This window comes from Pseudopipra pipra, chromosome 4, assembly GCF_036250125.1.
Source record: "Pseudopipra pipra isolate bDixPip1 chromosome 4, bDixPip1.hap1, whole genome shotgun sequence".
Classification (NCBI taxonomy): Eukaryota; Metazoa; Chordata; class Aves; order Passeriformes; family Pipridae; genus Pseudopipra; species Pseudopipra pipra.
The window spans coordinates 58,039,351-58,059,868 of record NC_087552.1 but is presented as its reverse complement, the minus strand read 5'-3'; the positions used below and the strand labels follow the sequence as shown (position 1 = coordinate 58,059,868).

The following is a 20,518-nucleotide window of genomic DNA, read 5'->3' as shown; positions in this document are numbered from 1 at the left end:
ATTTAACTACGACAGTGCTGAAAGAATCTCTTCTCTTCTGCCTGTTTTCAATAATTGCTTTGTAATGGCAAGGAGCACTTCAGGAGAATCTATTGGCCATGTTAGATTATGTCTGACCACTAGACTGATGCTCTGAAGGCTTTAACTCATGGGATCCTGTGCCATAATTTTTCTTCCACTTCATTTACAATATTCTTATTTTTAGAATCAATGTGAGACAGACCCAATTATACTTGAAGTTCAGCAGCATATAATAGGTGTCTGAATTTGACTCTTGAGTTATTTTAATCATCATTTTCACAATTTGACATAATTTACACAATGCTATTTGGTTTTAAACACCTTGGGCTCAAAGTCCCATCTTTTAAAATAATGTATTTTCAAAAAAACCCCAAACATAAATTACTTCATTTTATAGTCAAGTACTTCTAATATGTTTATCAAATACAGAGTAACATGTCAGATTATATTTTTAGTAGCTGTATTATCCATTATTATTTTTTTCTGAATGCTAGGAACAATATTCCAGAGTGAACATGCACTCTTTATATTTGTGGAAATTTGAAAAAGCTGCTGTAAATTTGAGTTTTCCTTTCCTAACTGTATTTTAAGTTAATTTCTATCTGTGCTTCATTGCATCTCTCTTGGCTTCTGTCCTTCAAGAGTGATTTCCAGTCTCCTTGCAGATGTGCTCCACTTGACTGAGTCGACAATATTCAAACTGCAAATAAGTGGGGACCTGGAATCTTGGTGTTTTTCTGACAAGTTTTTTCATGTGAGCTATTAGCAATGAGTTTGAATTGTTACAGAATTATTTTGCAAACTCCAAGTACCTGTTTGAAACTCAGTCTCCTAAATCTACCAACCTTTGTCTGGGATTTACTAGAAAGAAGCACCTTCATGTATGCAGGGAAGTAAGTATGATGCCATTATAAGATAACTCTGATGGTTTGGACACTGGTTGGATTTATTTTATTGCATATGCATAAAACAGCTGTGCGGTGCAAATACAGTGGGTCTCTCAGAAACCTCTCAGAAATCTGCAGACACCTGGCAGTGCTGCAAGCCTGAATGCTACCATGCATACACAGTGGAGCAAGCCAGGTTAGTGGATGTCAAAAATCCCAGATGTGGATTTGTTGACTGATAAGGAGTTACAGGCAGACCACAGCCAGACTCGTGTTACTATGTGTGTTCAATAGCAAACAAACTCGCAATGTCATGATATCACATCATGATGTGACAGCATCACGAGTAAAAATAATCCTACAAAACAAAAAGCATCTTTGCAGATGGGTTTTCATCTGGAAGAGGATATGTCCCACTCATATGGTAACTCTGTTTAAATAAATAATAAACACATAATTTCACCAACAAAAAGCCTCACCAAAGTATTGATACATACAGTCAACTTTAGTTAGACAAGATACTGGGAGCTGGGATAACCCAGAGGAGTGAAAATGGCCTTGCCAAGTCGTGTTCAACATAAGCCTTACAGGCACGTTTTACAAGAATGTCCATCCTAAAAATGTTTGTAGCTCAGAGCACCTTTGGATAGATGTAACTTTGAAGGTCTTAACTGAGTCATATCTAGAATTATGACTAAAAAGTCCTTCAACAGAGTAAAATTTCACTGCTTCTTTCAAGTACAGATGTGGGAAGGAAAACAACACCAATGTTATCATCACAGAATGTCATGGCAAATTTTGACTTGCATATGTGTATACAACTACTGTATGCATATATCCCATTGATGTCAGAAGCATATCAGAGTTGAGACCTGCTGTGCATATCTGACAGGTGTTTTTTTTTTACTGGAAAGATTACATAGTATCTAAAAGATAAAAAATTGGGATGAGATTTGGTCATTGTTCCCAGAGCTGTATAATTAGTCTTAAATGTTCTAGTTACAGTCTTGCTGTGGATTTGCATGTGTAACTCCTAGTGATTAAAGCAAAACATGAAGAGCAGAACTAAGCTTTTGCTCTGTGTGGGAAGCAATATATGAAACTGTGCCCACTGAAATCACTGGGAGTATTTTCTTTTCTTTGCTGGGTCAGGATTTTCTCCCATGTCTGGCTAAGTACTTGATAGATTCATTTTCAGAGACTCTATTCCCTCTCCCTTTTCTCCTGGTTAGATAAGATAAAGTATTTTCAAGAAAAAAGTAAAAAGAGAACTAACCCAAATAAATGCAAAACTTTGATATCCTACTTCTCCCTGGTATAAAAGGAGAAAGAGAGGGTTTATGTTCATAGTGTAGTCTTGATTCTAAATCCAATGTAAATATAGAATGAAACGTAAATCCGTTGGTTTTTTGTGTGGTGAATTTTACAACATTTTTATTATTGATTCAGCTGTATGCTGGAAAGTGTCTTTCATTAAAAAATCCATAAGCAGTTGAGGAAGGAGTTGAGGTGATCTCTTTGTGTCTGCTAAAGTTTAAACCCCTCTTGCACGTAGCCAGATTAAATCCAGGAGTGGAAAAAGTGACATATACCATGTCCTTCTCTGATGTCCAAGATTTTACGACACGTTTGCCTTTACACTTGTAACTCCTTGGTTACAATTCAGTTGAGTTTTCCCGCACTGTGTCACTGTCTTAAGTATTTTTCACTTTTCTAATGTCAATAGCTCTTCTGTTGAGAGGACTCAACAGGAAGTGGATGCAGGGAGTATGAGCTCTGATGAGATCCTTTAATCCACCCCTAATCCCACTCAATTAAAACTCCATTGATGACAGAAAAATCATTAAGTGCTGAAGAACAGGAAAATGAGTGAAAACAACCCTGCATGAGAAATTAGATGCACAGCTTTTAACAGGGGTGTCCTGCTCCTTCCCCAGCACACCTCCTTTCTGTGCCATCCCTGGCAAACAAAGCCCTTAACTCTTACAGCTGAGCATGTAAAAATGTGTAATGTAGTTGGCAGCTTAAGTAATGCAGCTCTCACTGTTCAGGGAGCGTTATGCATAGAATACATAACATCACACTTCCCGCTGCTGGGGGAGCTGAAGTGATCTGGAGGGTTCATTCAGTGACTGGCCTCTTCTATAAACACATAGCCCTAGTAAACTGTGCATCCCTGTTCAACCGATGCACTGCTGCTTACCTGTGTATTTCTGTAATTAATTTTCAGGGATGCAGTTTGCAGAGATAGAAGGAAAACTACAAGTGAAAGTAAGGAGAAAAAAAAAAGAAAAACACCTTCCATCATTCTGTTTATAAATAAGTTTAATAGCATTATTTTCTATTTTCTAATGTAAAAAAAAAGGGTATTTTTTGTTGGATATTTTTACATTTAGCGTGTCCATTTTTCTGCTTTGCATCTTTTGTAATGAAGCAGGAGGAAAAATAAGCCAAGAATGCAACATTTGATGTTATCTTTTCCCTTTGCACAACCCTCTCCTCCAAAACCTTCAGGTGGTTTGTAGGTCATAGTGAAATAGGAAGCATAGCAGAGGATGTATGAAGAACTAAGGAGCAGCAGGTCTGAATGACATTTTCCACTGGAAAATCTGGGAACCATATGCTGTAAACCTTGAGTACTGTAACGTGGCTTGAAGCAGCATCAAATCCATTTACTCTGCATGAGCCCCCTCTTCCCAGAGTACACACATGGGTCATGGAGCCAAAAGCAGTACAACAACCAGCTGGACTTCATTAAAGGTTCTGGTGGTGGCCAGGGGAAAGCCTTTGATTAGTCTTCCTGCAAGTCTATGCTGAGAACCTACAGCATTGCAGTCTTGATTTCTCACGGATTCCCAGTCTTTATTGTCTTCCTTTCTTGGCCTGAAATATCCCTATCTGGAATCTCAGATAATCTCACAGACGTAAGGAGAATATGAGATAATTCGTAGAAACTTAAGATCCAAATAATTGTAGACTTCTCAGACTTATTTTGTTCCCCCTGTGTGATTTTACACTGGAACGATATATGTAGGCTTCCATCTTTCTTCATCGCTGCTTAAAAATGGAATGGCCTGGTACTTTTCCAGGCAATCTGTGTGCACCTATAAACTGAAATGCAGCTCATAAACATTAACCATGTTGAAACAATACACTCAGTATTTGCAATCACATTATAAACAACTTAGATGTAAGACACAATTTGTAGACATCTGTAATGTCACTGCACAGGGAAACTCAACCTCCACACCTAAACCACAGAGTAATTAGCAGCACATATATATTTTGGCTTGCACATGAGCTTTCAAGTAATATGTATATCATCCCTCTGACATTGTTTTTAATAATGTCATTTTCATGAAATAGTGGTGGCATTAAAACCTCTGACCACTTTTACAGTCCTTTAATGCCTCTTCTCCCTATTTCTTTGGCACACACTCACTGCTGTCTACTTCAAACTGCAGATTGCCAGAACTTCTTTGCTACATGCTTAAGTGCCTTGTTCAACGCCTTGTATTCTAATTCCTATGTAGTGCCCCTAGGGGTTGCAGTAAAAACAATAACTCATGGGTCCTGACCCCTCAGATACTTTCTAGCACAAGTAATACCCACTAAGGCTGGTAAGCACGTCCGAGAGCAGGTTGATGATTTGTGCACTTGGCAAACAGAGGCTCAAGAGATTCTTGAGAGGTTTCATGTGATAAACAGGAGAATGTTGCCATGCTTGCATTCCCTGACATTTATTTTGATATAACAAAAAGCTTTTGAAAGATAGGCAGTTTCCACGGATTAAAGTACCTTGCAAGTTGCTTGTAGATCTCCCTTGGACAGCTCAGAGTCATCCCACTTGCTCCTCAGCCTCCAGACCTGTAGTCAGCTGCTGGTCATCAGCTTCAACTGCAAAACTACAGGATCTGCAAATCTTCCACAACTCCTCCAAGTTCTATTCATAGAAATATACTAGGATCTACACTCAGTGGGTCTGGTGCCAGAGATAATTTTAGAGTGGACTTGGCTGGTTTCTTCTGTCTCCTTTTTTGAACTGTTTTGATACAGGTAACATAAGGTCAGAGTCAAGACCTTGTGGAACAATTTCTCTATCATATTACACTGCAAACTTGTTGTTTTTAGCACTTACTCGGTGCTGTTGCAGAGCAGTCCACTAGCAGACACTCTGTGTCAGTTTATTTTGTGTATTGTGAAATAAATAAAAAAAGGCACTTCTGCTGGGTTTTTGCAGGAGAAAAGACTACATAATTTGATTAGCCTATGAATAATGTTCTAGACTCTGATTTATTTTCTTTAACTCAGACAGCAAATTTAGTTACACAGTCCTCCTCAGGAGTTAGAGAACACACATGAGGAACATGATACTCAAACGGATGCCTGGGGTGTCAGTTCCTTTATCAGCTCTATTACAGATATCCTGGTTCCCCTCCTCTCAGTTTTCCCATCTGTTAGATATGGATGAAGTTCCTCATCAGTTGTATGAAGACACTGAGGTCTATGGGTAGTCAGGCTACTGTGATCAGATAAATTGTGATCACACTTCACCCTGTAAAAGAGCCATTTGCCTGATGCATGAGGTTATTAGTGTTGATGTGTAGAACACCCACATAGTCTACCTTTTGAGTAATACAAGTCTAAGTACTCTTCGAGTAAGCCTAGGTCTCTAAAATAAAATGTGTTCATCTATCCAATATCTGCTGCTCCTAGACACCAGGACCCATTCACTGATTACAGCTCCTTAACCCTGCATTCCTCTAGGAACACAAATTACAAATGATGCAGCCACATATGTTGACCATGGTTAAGGACCTCAAGCCTCTAAGCAACACCAATAAAAACAGAACGGGCTACAGGTTCCTCAATGTCTTTGCCGTATGATGTGCTTCATGTGTATGAAGCAAGGTGTTCAATATGCTGCGCCAGGGAGCAGCCCAGCAGTGTCTGTAGCACAGGAAAGCTCCAGCCTGTGCCTGTCTGGCACCTAAGGGATGCCACCACTACTGCCCAAAGCTGTGTGTCAGCAAGGCAAAAACAAGTTTTCTGTCCTCATTTCCTCACTCCACTAGCTTGCACAGAGAAAATCTTGGCTCTAAGCAGACACCATTTCCCACCAGCTATTGCAGTTGAGGAAAAAGGGATTTCAAAGTGCTCGACTGGGCATGCAGCATGATCCTCTATGTAGCCTTGTGTAATACAGGATAATGGATTGGTGTCTTTCTTCCTATTGGTCGGGGTTTTTTTAAGCATAGTTTTGCCAGAGTCAGCGTTACTAGCATCAGGCATTTGTGTCCAGCCCAAGCTGGAAAAGCACCTACAAAACTGCTTGCCTGTGGAAAACATGAGTTAAGGGAGAAGAGGTGCATACTTGTGAGATGGGTTGTGCTTCTGAGGTGGTAAATCAGTAGGCTGTAAGAAAGCCAGAATAGCAGATAGAAAAATAAAATATTAATCAGCAAGTCAAAATTCAGGTCCTGTCTGGTGATTCCATGGAAGCAAACAGCACCTATTCTGGAAACAGTTGATAAGGCACATCTTGACTCTATTTGCTGAGCTAGGGAAGACAGCCCAGCACTTGTCGCTGATGTGCAGCATAATGACAGGCTACAAAAGTCCCGGGTGCTTTTTTCCCTGTCACTGTAGATATGAGATTGGAAGTGATCTGGACAAAAATTGTGAGATACTACCATTCACATTCAGTGAAATTAAGATAGTTTAAACCATTCCTAAAATACACTCACCTGCTGAGAATAGAAATACTGGGTCACTTTTACCTGTGTTTTGTTCTCATTTCATTCCAAGTTAGCACCACAAAGCTCACAGGCACTGTGCTCACCGAGCAGTAAGGAAACGAGACCACAGCCTTGATCTAGCACTAACATCATGAGTGAGATGTATTCCTTTATGCCTACCTTGGTTTCAAAACCTTGTTTAACTCAGGTGAAATACAGGACTGTACCAGCGCTCTACTTGTATTTGCTGATTTCCAGCAAAATGATCTTGTGAAATTTAACTTGAGAAGAAAGCAGAAGCTTTGGAGAAAGGTTCAACTCAAAATACTGGGAAAGATCTTATTTCTTCAGGTCTACTTGATGAAAAATAAATTCCATTGAAAGTGTGAGTGTTCCTAAGAACTTCTTATATAGAAAATAAATTAATGGATATCATTCAAGAGGTCACTGCCAAATGTCACTAGTCAATGCAAAAACATCCAGAGCAGTTTCTTAAAGACTGCTAGAGAGTTTTCATTCAAATTCCCAGCTCAGTTTTACAGAAAAAAAATCACTAAAAATAATTCTGCATTATTGTATAATATCATTATTTTAGAAATATTCATTTTATTTGGACTTGAAATATCAGGGTTTGGTGACGTAAAAACAAAATACATCAAAGGGCTCTGGATACTCTCTTTGTATACTAATTTGGAAAAGTAATTTTCTTATTTCTTTTTTCTTCTGGAACTCACATTCTTCTGAGAAAACTAATACAAGTCAAAACTTTCTTGCGAAAAGAAACATTTTTTTTAAAGTATGGTCTTAGAAAAGAGAGTTTTCATTTTTTTTTAAAAATGTATTTGCTATCAATAGCATTTTAATTATGTCCAGCTATGAGGGGAAAAATTATAAGCATCTTTCCAATATGTAGTCAGGTACAAAGATTAAAGGGGGGAAAAATTACAAAACCATACATATAAAAAAATATTTTAAAAAAAGACGAGCTGCATTATTTGTTCTTGTGGATTGTGCAACTTGCCTCTTTATGAGTTGTTGAATGACAACTTAATTTGCAAGTGTGAGAGCAAAGAGAATAATGTGATAATTTATCTCCAAATGAAGACAGAGCAATAGCATACACAAAGTTAATCAGCCCTCTTCACAGACTAATTTTTAAAAGTCTTCCAGGAAAAAGTATTTTAGTATTTTTAAAAAAGCATTTGTAGCCATCTGAAAATAATTTCTCGTCCTCTTAACAACCTTCTTACATGGGAAACTAATGCACCACTTGTCACTTGATAGGGCAGTGTATGGGTGTGTTTAAGTTTGAGAGGAGAAGGGTGTGTTTTAATATGCAGGCCTAATGGTGCTATTGGGTTTTTAAGAATCAGAATGATCTAATTGCTTTCTAAAGCACATCTAAATATCATGGTATTCAGAGACATGTTGTGTCTTGTTAAATTTTTTCAGTAATGTAGAACAAGAACACAATAGCTCCAGTAAATCAAACTGAAATGAGTGATTAAGTACCTGATTTAATACTGTGCATTCATTTTAGTTCAGATGATCCTTGCTTTGTTGTATAATACAATAGCATACAAGACTACATCATTTGCATGCTGCAGCAAGGTACATTATAAAAATAATCTTAAATTATCAAGACCTGAAAGGGAGCAATTGTTAGGAGACAGTGTCCATATATCAAAGACAAGTCTTTAGTGAGTGGGCTTCTCGATTCTTATTTAAGAGCATGTACTTCATTGCCTTAGTAATTTTTCCTAAAATCCAGTAGCAGTTGCATCTCTTCAGGTTTCTAGAGCCTTAGTCATTACTGCTCCCCCTGCAAACTGTCAGTTACCTCTTATTTAGCAAGTTTTAAATTTTCCTGCATCTATCTCAAAACTACAGGTGTACTGTATCACATCTTTCCCAAGGATTCAGAGCTAAAAGGAGAATTTCATTCTAAATTACTGCTTTAAAGTACTGTAGATCTACCCATCTCTCTGCAGGGTCTTCCATATCCATTCAAGCAATTATTCCACCCCTCAGGCTTTTATCTTGGCTGGTAGTTGTTCATTGCTCCATCTGAAACCAGCAACTGGCTTTGGAAGCAAGACAAATAGTTCAGAGGAAAACCTAGACTGTATTAGTTATGTTAAGTATAATTAAAACAAAAATGGCTGATTAGAAAGACAGCTGATGTAGTCTTTCTTAATGCATTGTGATCATCTCACCATGTGTAGCCTATCCTGTGTTTCTGATCCTGCCTCCCTGTGATCCTGCTGCTACTGCACATGGCTAATACGAGCAGGGCATAACAGCAAACACAGCAGCAATCAAGAAAAGTTTCAGCATTGTTGAAAGGCACCTGACCTGTGCTTTTTCTAAGCCATCTAAGGCCCTTATACTGTAGATTTCTTCAGCTGCTTCTTGCCTTTACCCAGTGCTGAAAAAGCCAATGCATCAAAGTCTATTTTCATTGGGAGTGGAAGGGCTCCTCCTGAAGCCTGAGGGTCCCATCAGTGCCTCAAAGAACAGCCATTCAGATAAGAACTGCTGCCCTTCACCTGCCATCTCAGCGTGATCCTTGAAATGCAACAGAGAGGCAAACGCATTGGGCTGTTAAGCTGAGAAAAGGAAGGGCCGTGCTGATCCAGCCTGAGTGCATGGACAAATAAGATAGTACATATGTGCCTGTCTCTATGCACAGGAAAAAAAGTCTCAATGAGTGCCACTAATGGGCTATGGTGGCCAGTTGGTTGCAGTGCAGGGCATAATATTATAAGCTGGAAATAATGGACAGTTGTGAGGGGTAGATAAACCATGAAAAAGTATTGCAAAGAAAGATATAGGGATATATTGTTTGATGCTTATTAGGCTATGTAAATCTTAACTACTCAGTAACAGTTTTATTTAGAGTAGTAACAGATTAGGAGCAAATTCTTATTCATCATTCTCTGCTTATGATCATCCTATTCTCTGTCCTCTCAGTAAAGAAATATTCCAAGAGCATCACAGAAAGGAGAACAATGCTGCATTCACAGAAACATGTGTCATCACACTGGGGGAGAGCATTGCTTCATGCTCTTCATGGATCTGCTTTGTATGAGCACAAGGACATTAACAGAAAAACAGTGATGACCTATTTCAACTGTTGACTGTATTATAATAGAGACAACAATCTATACTGACCTCCACAGATCAACAACTTGAGTTCTAAAACACGAGGCTTCTTTACCCCTGTAACTCTTTAATAGTAAGGCTACAATACTTATAATGTTGTTACTGTATATGGATATCTAATCCCTTTTCAGTTCTCCCAGAGGGCTTACTTCAGCCATATCCATAGCAGTGATTTCAGCATTGGCTGGTTACACTCTACATAAAAGTGCTTCCTCTTCTGTCTGAGTTTTCCAGCATTGATGTTCACTTGGTACCCACCAATTTAAAAATCAGAGGAGGTCTCTGATTTGTGGAGATCTCCAGGTCCTACTGTGTTCAATTGGAGCTATGGAGTGCTGAGCCTATCTGTAAATCAGCCTCTAAGTGTAATGTCCACTGATTGATAAAATATTAAAAGCCTGTAATTAGTGCATAAATTGTAGGAAGTGCTACATTTCCTCCAGTTAAACAACATAAACTTTTGGAATTTATCCATGACTATGCATATCTAGGCATCCTTAGATGTTTCTTGCTCTTTATGTTTGTGTAATAAAAATTATTAAAGAAATAATATGTAGCAGTGGATACTATTGAGTCTATTTCATAGAAGCAGCTACATTCCTGCAAAGAAGCAGCCAATTTGGCTGATAGAAAGCTCTCTCATTAGCTTGTTTTCAGTACTTCTTGCTTGAGAAACTTCCTTTGTTCTCATCAATGTGACTTTGAAATGAGACTAAAGGGAAAGAAGCTGGCTGGAACAGAAACTTCTCTTACGTACTACTCCAAGTCTTCATAGCAGATTCTTTAAAGAAGACTGCAGGCTTAGAAGTCAACCGTGTAGTTGAATGGTTTCCTATGATGCCAGGTGTCCAAAATATAATAAATTTAAAGATCAGACTTTAAAAATATTTAAGCCTCTAACCCCATTAAAACTGTGATGGATTTTGCCTTAAATTAAGGATTTTACTTCTTTTGTAAAACTTGTCCCATATGACTTTTGCCAAGCTGAGTCTTATTTTGCCACTTTTTAGCCTCTCGAGATTCCATTATCCTAATTTAATAAAACCTGTGAATGCAATCAGCAGGCTATTTTTCTGCACCCACATCTCTAATAAAAAATGTTGTATGAGTTTATATCCAACAAAGATCCTTGTATCACGCTTCTTGTAACCTCCTGTATTGTTATCTTTCATAATTTCTCAGAAAAAGGCTGCATTCTTCTCTCTACTGTATATGGAGAACCAAATCGGAGATGCATATGAGTAAATGCCTTAACTGACCTACATTAGGGAGAAAAGTAACAAGAGTAACAACTGGTTTCCTTCTTTTTCTGGCTTTTATAAATAAGCCTGTTCTTATTTATATGTGTTTTCCAGCCCTCCTTTTCCTGTACTCAGTTTCCAGTAAACCCACTAGACATCCTTTAGAACCCATCTTTGTTTCTCCTGTTTATATATTAATCATTTTATATGACAATGGGAAATATCTGAGCAACAATAAAAGCTGATTGGAAAGCAACTATAGTAAGCATAAAGGACCAAATTCTAATCCTGTTATATTAATGAGCTGTATACTCCTGTCCAGCAGGAGTCCATTTTAACTTGGTATACTACCTGTAGACTTTAGCAAGAGAATAAATTATGTGAAGTTTCCTCTTGGTTTATGTGAGCCTCTGTGAGTCTAAGTGCAAGCCACCTAGCAAGAGAGAATAATGCCAGAGAGAACTGGCAGCACCTCAAAAGTCTAATTTGAGGTGTGCCTGCTGAAGGCAGAGACAGGCTCCATATCCTATGACAAAACTCCTGGGAATTGAATGGCCCAGGCTAAAGCTGGACGACTCCTCCAACAGTCTCTAAGTAAAACTGAAGGCAACATGACCTGCCTTTCCAAGGACATAGCAGTCCCTCTGTGGAGCTAGGGATATGTCTGGTGGAAGAAAGTCACACCCCAACAAGGGGTCTGCATCCTCTGTCCTAAACTGTAAGTTAAAACCCATCAGTCATTTTAAATGTGTTATACACATAGCCTACAGCATTAGAATAAACAGTATGATATTGGGTTTGTATTATTTTTCTTTCATCTTCTAAATAGTCTCTCTTATGCACTCCAATACTACAGTGATAGGCTCTGGATAATAACTTAAACTGAGGGAGTTATTCTTTAACCATATTGCAGTGTTTGTCCTTACAATACTGCAGCAACATGGCATTTTACAGCAAAACATGAGGGAAAAAATGAACAAATATGGTTGTATCACATTAGAAACAATAGGCTAAATGCCAATCTTCGAGCATTTCTAAGTGATATCCTTGTGTTTATACTATTTGTTCAACCAACATTACTCTGCTTCGTACTAAAATAATAACAAGAACAGAACCGTTTGTTTAGCCCGACTGCTGGAAAAGGAAAATGACGTTGTATGTAGAACTGCAGGAAATTATGTTGACTGATAACAAATATAATTATTTCAGAATTATTATGATTGTGTCACAATCATTCCATGAATGCAAAAGATATTTTTTCTCCACTCCTCCTTTCCCCCCTACAGCACAACTCCTTATCTTCCTTCTTTGTTCCTATCTTCTGCAGCCGTTGCAACACTGGCACTCTGCCCCAGCATGTGAAAGCTATAGTATTGTAGATTATCAGAGTTTTTGCCTGGAATAAGATGGATGCAGAAACACTCTGTTTAACAGAGGCCCCACTTTATTTTTGCCCAGTCTTCTTCCCCCTGTTCTTTGTAGCTTCAGTAGGGTGTATTGTGTCACAGGGCAGCATAAAGAGTAGCTGCTTTCTGAGAGGGCTTAGAGGCTGCAGAAACAGTTTAGTTTTAAGAAAACCAACCCTAAAACACTCATTCATGACAATGTCACTGTAAAAAGCTTAATAATTTGGGGCTGAGGTCTTAGTTGGTAGGAATAAACGGTTCATAAAATGGATGGTTCATAAAACGGTTCATACAGGACCAGAGTAGAGTAAGGAACAATGATTGGAGAAGGTCCCCAAAGTTAGTGAGATTGGTGAAGACTGTAGCTGCTGATGTACATTATAGAGCAACTGAAGAGAAAGGAGATGGATTGTGAAAATTAGACCTTGATGAGGAACAAAGTAGTAAATTAGAATTGATTGAAAACAGTCTGTTAAATAATATTGGAAAAAGTTACCTAAAAGGGGGGAATAGTTCAGATGCTGAATTCTGGTTTTGCATGAACTAAACCATGGGATGAGAAGCTGTCATCACCTGAGACTGTTCCAGCTGTGTTGGTGGGAACAAAAAGGTGGCAGCCTCTGTTGTTAAAACCTACGGGCAACTGTATGGAAAGCCTCCAGCCCAGCACATAACAAGATTTTAGCAGCACCTGGACAAATTGCCAGAATCTATGAAATACCCAAAGGTGAAGAAGTATCCAAAAAATACTGCTAAACTTTTGATACGTTCATCTGCACTGGCTAAGCAGTAACACACAAGGTAGGTTTACAGAGAATAATTACAGAGTATGTTAAAGCTTAGTACCAAATTCCACATGGATAAGAGCATTAGTCAGTGGCAGAGACCAGTGTCTCATGACATGACAGTTCTAGTAGTCCCCAGCCACCCTTTTGTTGGGCTAGGAGCCATAGGGGCTGGAGGATAGGAGGCGAATTTGTTTATTCGATTGCTGAGCTGCAGAAGGCTGGCAGTGAGTGAGCTGCTGGCACGGCGGGGCGGTCACTCAGAGCCGTGAAAAGTCCCTCTGAAAAAGGCAGTCTTGGCTGCCTCACACAATGTAACCAGTCACATCTCATCAGAGATGTCTAATGTCCTAATGATGTCTGCACTTCTTTTTGACTGTGCACAAGTGAAAAGACTGTTTCAGACAAGGAGGCTTTGTCCCAGGCACTAACTCTGGACTGAGTCTACTTACACAGGGTTTAAACAAAGTCTGGATAATTGTAGCAAAAGATTGCTGTTTTGAAGAGGGCCGTGTTTATCCTGGGTGCTTGAGTATCACATCTGTGTCTTTTCTTTGACTGCCAGGATCTGGAAACCCTGGATCATAGCAGCAACTCCTAATCAGGCTTTCCAACTTGGTGAATCTCTGTTTGAGCTAATTCTGTTTTAAGGAGAGTTTCAGACAGAGCATGAGGCACAAATCCGGCCACCATTTCTTTGAGACACTGTTCTTCATGGAAAAATGCGAATTTCTGTATGTGCCTGGAATGTAGATTTTCTTGGTAATAACTAGCACAGAAGGGCATGTGCTACAAAACTCCCGTGTCTGACCCTTCAGGCTGTCACAGGGAAGGGAAGCAACCACTGTGTGATCCTTCCTTTCATGCAGCAAACGGATTAGTAGAATACACAGACATCTCTGTAGCTTTATTGTATGAATCTATTAGGTCTCTGACCAGGCTTCACATCCATTTCTCCATTTATAATGCTTCAGCTACAAATGTCCTGGCAACCTTCAACTTTTGCTGTCTTCATAAAGATACATGGCAAATCTACTTTTTTTCTCCCCTGCCTTGGTAAGAGAGTGAAGTCCACAGTATTGTCCCCACATTGCCCTGCTGCTTTGATTCCTTAGGCTGCATTTTAGAGTATAAATATCTTGCAGCACAGGAGATGAACATGGGATCTCCAGTATGTATAAGCTATCAGAAGTTAAAGAATATGAAACATTCTTAAACAAGTATAGCCTTTTGCTCCAGAAAGTGATGTATTAAAACTATCTTAGCTGCAACTTGACAGAGTAGAAATTGTCAAAGGGTCTTGTATAGGGAAACTGCTTGTAAGCAACATTAAAAGACATGGGTCACTAAATCTTCAAATAACAATGTCTTAAAATAATGAAAGTGGAAAAGAAGAAACTTGAGACATCCAAAACCTGCAAACTTATCTTGGCAGATAAACTACTGTTACTAGCTACCTATTAAGCCAGCTAATGTTTGATTTCACTAACCTTGAGTGAAGGCCTGTGTAAGAGGCACAATCAGACAATAGACATAAAGGAAGAGATAAGGAAAAATGTAGAAAGATTAGTAAGGAGAAAGGCTAGGAGGGGATTTTGTCTGCTAAGAATTATGTTCTTAATGGGGACAATCAGACATAAAAGAAAGGACACAACACACTAAAACCAAGAGATCTGAGCTTTACATACTGGACTATGCAAAAGAATTCACTAATACATATTTAAGTACAAATATATATATATATATGCATTTTGCAGAGATATTAAAAGCTTTATGCCTTGAATCACATTCTAATCATACTTTCCCTTTCTGAAATCTGCATGCTTTGATGTTGGCAATGGGATAACACTGTTTGTGTTCTATTTATCTATACTGCATAAAACCGTGTTAGATATATATTAAGCTACAGCCAAGGCTTTGATACACACGAATATTTCCTCTTTTAAATTATTACCATTCCTTTTTACTCATCAGGAGCTTCATCACAGCTACCTGCCCCTGAGAGACCAGATTTATTCAAAACATCCTTATGCTTTATATTGATGTTCCAGGCAATTCAAAAGGGCTAAAGTGGGACATCTGTCTGTGAGCACCTGGTGATAGTTTGCTGAAAAGAGCAAAGAACATAAAGAACGTTATTCTAGACCCCATAAGAAGAGCCAAGTACAGGAGTGGGAAGAGAATGGTTCAGGCTTCCTTTCTCAGCTGTAAAACACACAGAGTAGACAGCCACATCTACATTGCTGGCTAGTAATGAAAGCTGTGGGCTACTGAAGCAGGTTTTGGTGTGTCAGCCATCTCTGAAGCAGATCGCAAGCTCAGGCAGTTTCTGGGCTCTTTACAGGAAGCCTAGAGTTAGTATTTCCCACTGCCTGGATATTTCTAAAGACCTAAGGATTTCACTTGTTAGTGGAAAACACCAGGTATTTTGAGTTTTCTGGAATTTTCAGCACCTGAATATAGTCCTATCTGATCAATCCCCGAAGTGCAGAAACCATATAGAAGAAAAGATATAAAACAGTGAATATTTTGCTTGTCCGAATTGCATCAGCCATTGCTGAGACCAGAGAGCAAAAGGAACTACCGGGCCTAAGGACCACTTCATTATATTTCCACTTGTGCACACTGCTATTTTGTGCTACATGTAAAAAACATAAAGTGTTCTTCTGATCTTAGTACATATGTCTGTGTTTATATATTTCTATACGTTTGTAGTATATTATATACATTTTTTATAATGTATGTAGTAAGTATGTAATGTATGCCACATAATAATGTTATGTGTGTGTAAAGACCAAGAACCGTGGTAGTATTATTAGACCAAGTAGGGGTTGTAGGTTTTTTGTAAGTTTTAGACTAAAGGACTATATGAAGAAAAGACAACTATGAAGTGTCCTAAAGGAGCGCACAGTATGTGGGACACTCAGGCCAAGCATCATGAGCATAAGCATTTAAGCAGTTAAATTTGTTGGGTTCTTTGGGGGGTTTTTTACAGGTCCTTACAGTCCAAGTGAGTTTTAACCTTGACTGATTCCTCGATCTGGTTGAAAACCTAGCATAAGCACCTTGTGCTGACAGAGAGGGAAGGGGGGTGGGGTATGGAGTGGGAATGAGCAGTCTAGAGAGGATCTCCTTCCACCAGCTTTGCTGGTTCAAACTGTGTGTGAAATTGCAGCCCCGACAGCAGCAGGCAGCATCTGGGAGTGCCATGCAGACAAGCTTTAAGAAACCACTCCTGTTGTTATATTGCTGCATACAACTGAAGCCATATATGCATATCAGGGCGTTATAAATAATGCATTCTTTGAATCTTGTTACCAAAACAAACAGACCATTGTTAAAACACCCTGCCAGCATCTATCTCTTGTTTCCACTAAAAATATTCCTTGAACTTTCACGTTGCAACTGCCAGCCTCATAAAGCAAAAGGCAAAGGTCTCTGATAACTTGTTAAGGAAAAAATTTTAGTGGAAACTTCAGGGTAAAATGTGTTTTAAAATCTCAGCTGTACAAATCATCCTTCTCTTGTATTTCAGGGTGTTTTACTATTAGCCCACTGGCTAATAATAACTTCCTGCATGTTTATTGGAAGATGGATGTGTTTTATTTGCCTGTTTAAGTCCCAGAAATCTACCCTATTTGAACCACATATGAAGATAAAATATATTGGCTAATGAGGTATGAGCGGGTTGCAGCAAGGGCAGTTTGCTGGGATGAGACATTCATTCTTCCTGTAAAGGAATATATCCAGTACCTTCCAAGTTTCCACAGGTGCTTATGTTGTAATGAAGACAGATATTTCAATTTATCCAAGTTTTAAGGAGGGGAAAATAGAAGTATTATGGTTAAAGACCCTTTCTGGAATTTGTATATTAGTTTTGGTCAAAACCCTTAAGTCTTTGCTTAGGGTTAAATCATCATAAATGGATATGCCCATGGAGGAAAAAAAAAAATAAAAGCTCATTTAAATAGAACATTGGCCACAGAGGACACAGTGGAAAGGTGGGGATGAAGGTAAGAAGACTCATCATCTCTCTTTCCCTTGAAACACAACATGTAGTGAAGTCATGGGTATGGCCACCAAAATTAGTGCTGACAGTATCCACTCTGTAGAGAATATTTGGGGGTGACAGACGAGGAGTCTCCCCCTTTCTTTTTGCCACCTCCGCAGGTGTACAAGGTCTTCTCCTCTGGTGTGCATTGCTAGCTGCAATTTGAATATGTCTCTACATTACTCACAGGGCCAGAGTCCCTGGATCAGATTCCCCAGACCAGTCATGGCTGCTTTGTTACTGTTTGTTTATACTGCAGTATAAATAGTAGCGCCTCTCTGCTCGAGGTATTTATATGGTCTCTATCATTGCTGCGCCCGAGTTCCTCCCAGTCTTAAACATGTTTATTCCCACAACAGCACTGTGAGGGCAGTGCTGTTACCACATCTAGGAGGTAGGAAGTCGGGACAGAGGACAATTAAGGTCTGAATAAAGGCATGCAAACATCTGACTTCCACTGATTCCAGTAGCATTTACACATCTAACCAGAACTTCGTGTCCATGCCTAAACAGTCAGCCCACCACTCTTGGCAAGTGATGGAGCAGGGAATTCAAGTCAGCTCCCACTGTCTACCAGATGTCTTTCTTTTCCGTGAGGAATGTATCTGGTGAAACACGGGAATTACACTGCATAACAAAGACGCTACCTGCCCTGAGGGGTAAATACTGTGGTCCCTTATTGCTGTGTAGTTGATTTTCAGAGATGAAAGTGGAAGAACACTAAGGTAATGTAAAAAAGAAGTAATTGTGGAGTGAAAAGTTAATCACATTCTTCCCACAGTCTCACAAATGTCTTTCTAAAGTTACACCTCCTAGAGGAAACTTTTTCCCTGGAAGGGTTCCTGGTAGGAGAGTCACATATGAGTGATGGAGTTTTCCTGCTGTGCTGTGGGGTTTTCTTGCTCAGGACAGTCTGCGGTTTTGAATTTTTCCTACCTAATGATTACAGGATTTGGTCCTTTAATTGGTTTCTGTGTATTAATTGCATCTGAAAAGCTAAGGTATTTATCTTTGTAAAGCAGTTCTGAATGCTGAATAACCAACTATTTTTCATAAGGAGTTTTACTATACAGCCTGAAAGGGAATGCAGATTTATACAATAAATACAACTGCTCCAAAAGAGATTATATTTATCTTCGCAACTGACAAAGTCTCTCTAGGATTCATCTCCAGTCCCAGTCTATCAGTCAGTGTATCTTTCTTCTAAGGATTAAATGCAATAAAGCATACTCTTTTATAAATTACAAAAGTTTTATTTTGTCAGAGACATGAGGAATTCCTTCAAGTGAGATTTTTTTATCCCTTAATGAATCACGTTAACAGTAGTAATATTAATAATTTACTTTATATCCTAATCAAGATCGTATCCAAATTATTAGGCATGTCCTTGAACATAAATAAACAAGGGCAGGGGCAGTTTAGGGTAACAAGGCTAGCACAGTCTCTAGATGCAAATAAATAAATAAATAAAAATCTTACCAAGAAACAGCAGAATCTTAACAATTGTCGAGCCAGCAGGATGGCTGGAATCGTCGGGAGTTCACCCTTTATGGCCCAGGAAAAATACATTGTTAAGCAATTTTGTTGTTCCTACCAGCAGACCTTGAAGTGGAAATTAACGAGTGGTGGTATTCTCTCACACCCAATCCCCTGTACATTTGCATTCATTTGCATATGAATGCCCAGCTAATTGTTTTGAAGTAACAATTAAGAGAACAATAGAGGAAAGAAAAGGGACTCCAGGCAGCAACTGACACCTGGGACTCTGTATTAAGAAAAGCTTTTACATATTTGAATTAAAAATAGACAAAGGAACAGAAACAGGCAGGCATAAAATTCATTACTGAAAGAAAAGTAGCACATCACATCCGTGCACGCTACCACGCTCCAGAATATGTTTCACACTCATACAGCCAAGAGATGTACAATATACTGGATGGTAGAGGAGATTTTTCCTTCTTGTGTGCATTTTAGAAAAAGGTTGCTTTCTCACGTTCCCAGTGTGCCTAAACCAAAGAGTTTGAGTTCAGAAGGAAAGGAGTTTTTTTGCCAATTTGGCGTCAATTTCAAAGTGGATTAACCTTTCCTGCGAAGTTCAGATATGCACGGTTGCAGCAGTGCCTTTAAACCATTTGCCTGCGGTTAGAACTGGATCCATTGGAATATGATAGTAGAGGTTTAATTTTTGTTATAAGACCATCGGTGACATCTGAAATTATTACTCAGGCTGCATTTCCAGTAGGGATCCAATTACCCAATTGTTGGTGCAATGTTTTGTTAGACTCACTCCTCCCTCCTGGTAATGACGATGTAGCTCTTTTTATCTGGAGCAATTGCTGTTCTTAACTGCATTACTGGCAAATGCTTAGGCTCGGCTGTCCCCTTCTGCAAAGAGAAGCGTGGGGTTGGGAAGTAGGCTAGGAATGGAGCTAGGCACAGTTTCGGCCCGTAATAACCTCTGCTATTAAAGAGGTTTATTGACTCCAAATTACTGATCGCTAAAAGCACTTTTGTACCCAATAGGATCATCTGAGCCCTCCTGTAGAGAAAAATGCACACAGCAGAAGGGAAGGAAGTTTGAGGCCACGAGGAAGGCCACATGGGCCAAAGAAGTGGGGAGCGATGGGGCTGGAGAATGGAACATAGCTCTGGGTAAAGAAGATGCAGCAGTGGATTTGCTGAGGGAGACAGACACAAGCAGAAACCTTAAAATTGCTGCAGCCCAGGGGCTACTTACACAGGACAGTATTTTCTAACCTAAAACTCTTTTGAAAATATTTTCTTTCACACAGCAAAGGGAACGTAAAATATATACTTTGTACATTTCAGGAAATTAAAAAACAAAACAAAACAAAACAAAAAAACAACAAAAACAAAACCCAAACACCCCCCCCCCCCAAAAAAAGAAAAACCAACAACCACAACAAGAAAAAAAACAACCACCACACATAAGTTCGCGAGGAAATCCAAGCTCATAACCACCTATTCCTGATCCAGGTGAGACCATAGTCTGCAAAGGATGCCTTAGAAATACTCTTAGTGCAAAGGTGAAAACTGTAACATGACCATAAATTACATTTCTTGAAATGCAAAATTATGAGCCCTGGGATAGTTGTCAGCTAATTGATATGCTGCAGGTAACAGCATCTTGGTCCTCTGGTGCTCATGGGTGGCAAAATGCCCTGAATGTACCACACCTGTTTAAGTGAAAGATCCTATTATTC

General features: G+C 39.1%; 1 long non-coding RNA gene across 1 annotated transcript in view; it reads right to left on the bottom strand.

Annotated features, from left to right (window-relative positions):
* Positions 1-4,842, bottom strand: part of LOC135413421 (uncharacterized) — a 72,070-nt gene extending 67,228 nt beyond the window's left edge. Inside the window, exons 1-2 of the long non-coding RNA XR_010430224.1 lie at positions 4,707-4,842; positions 3,112-4,019 (exon numbers count right to left, since the gene is read on the bottom strand). This is a non-coding gene — a long non-coding RNA (uncharacterized LOC135413421). The remainder of the gene's footprint in view (positions 1-3,111; positions 4,020-4,706) is intronic.
* Positions 4,843-20,518: the final 15,676 nt, after the last annotated feature.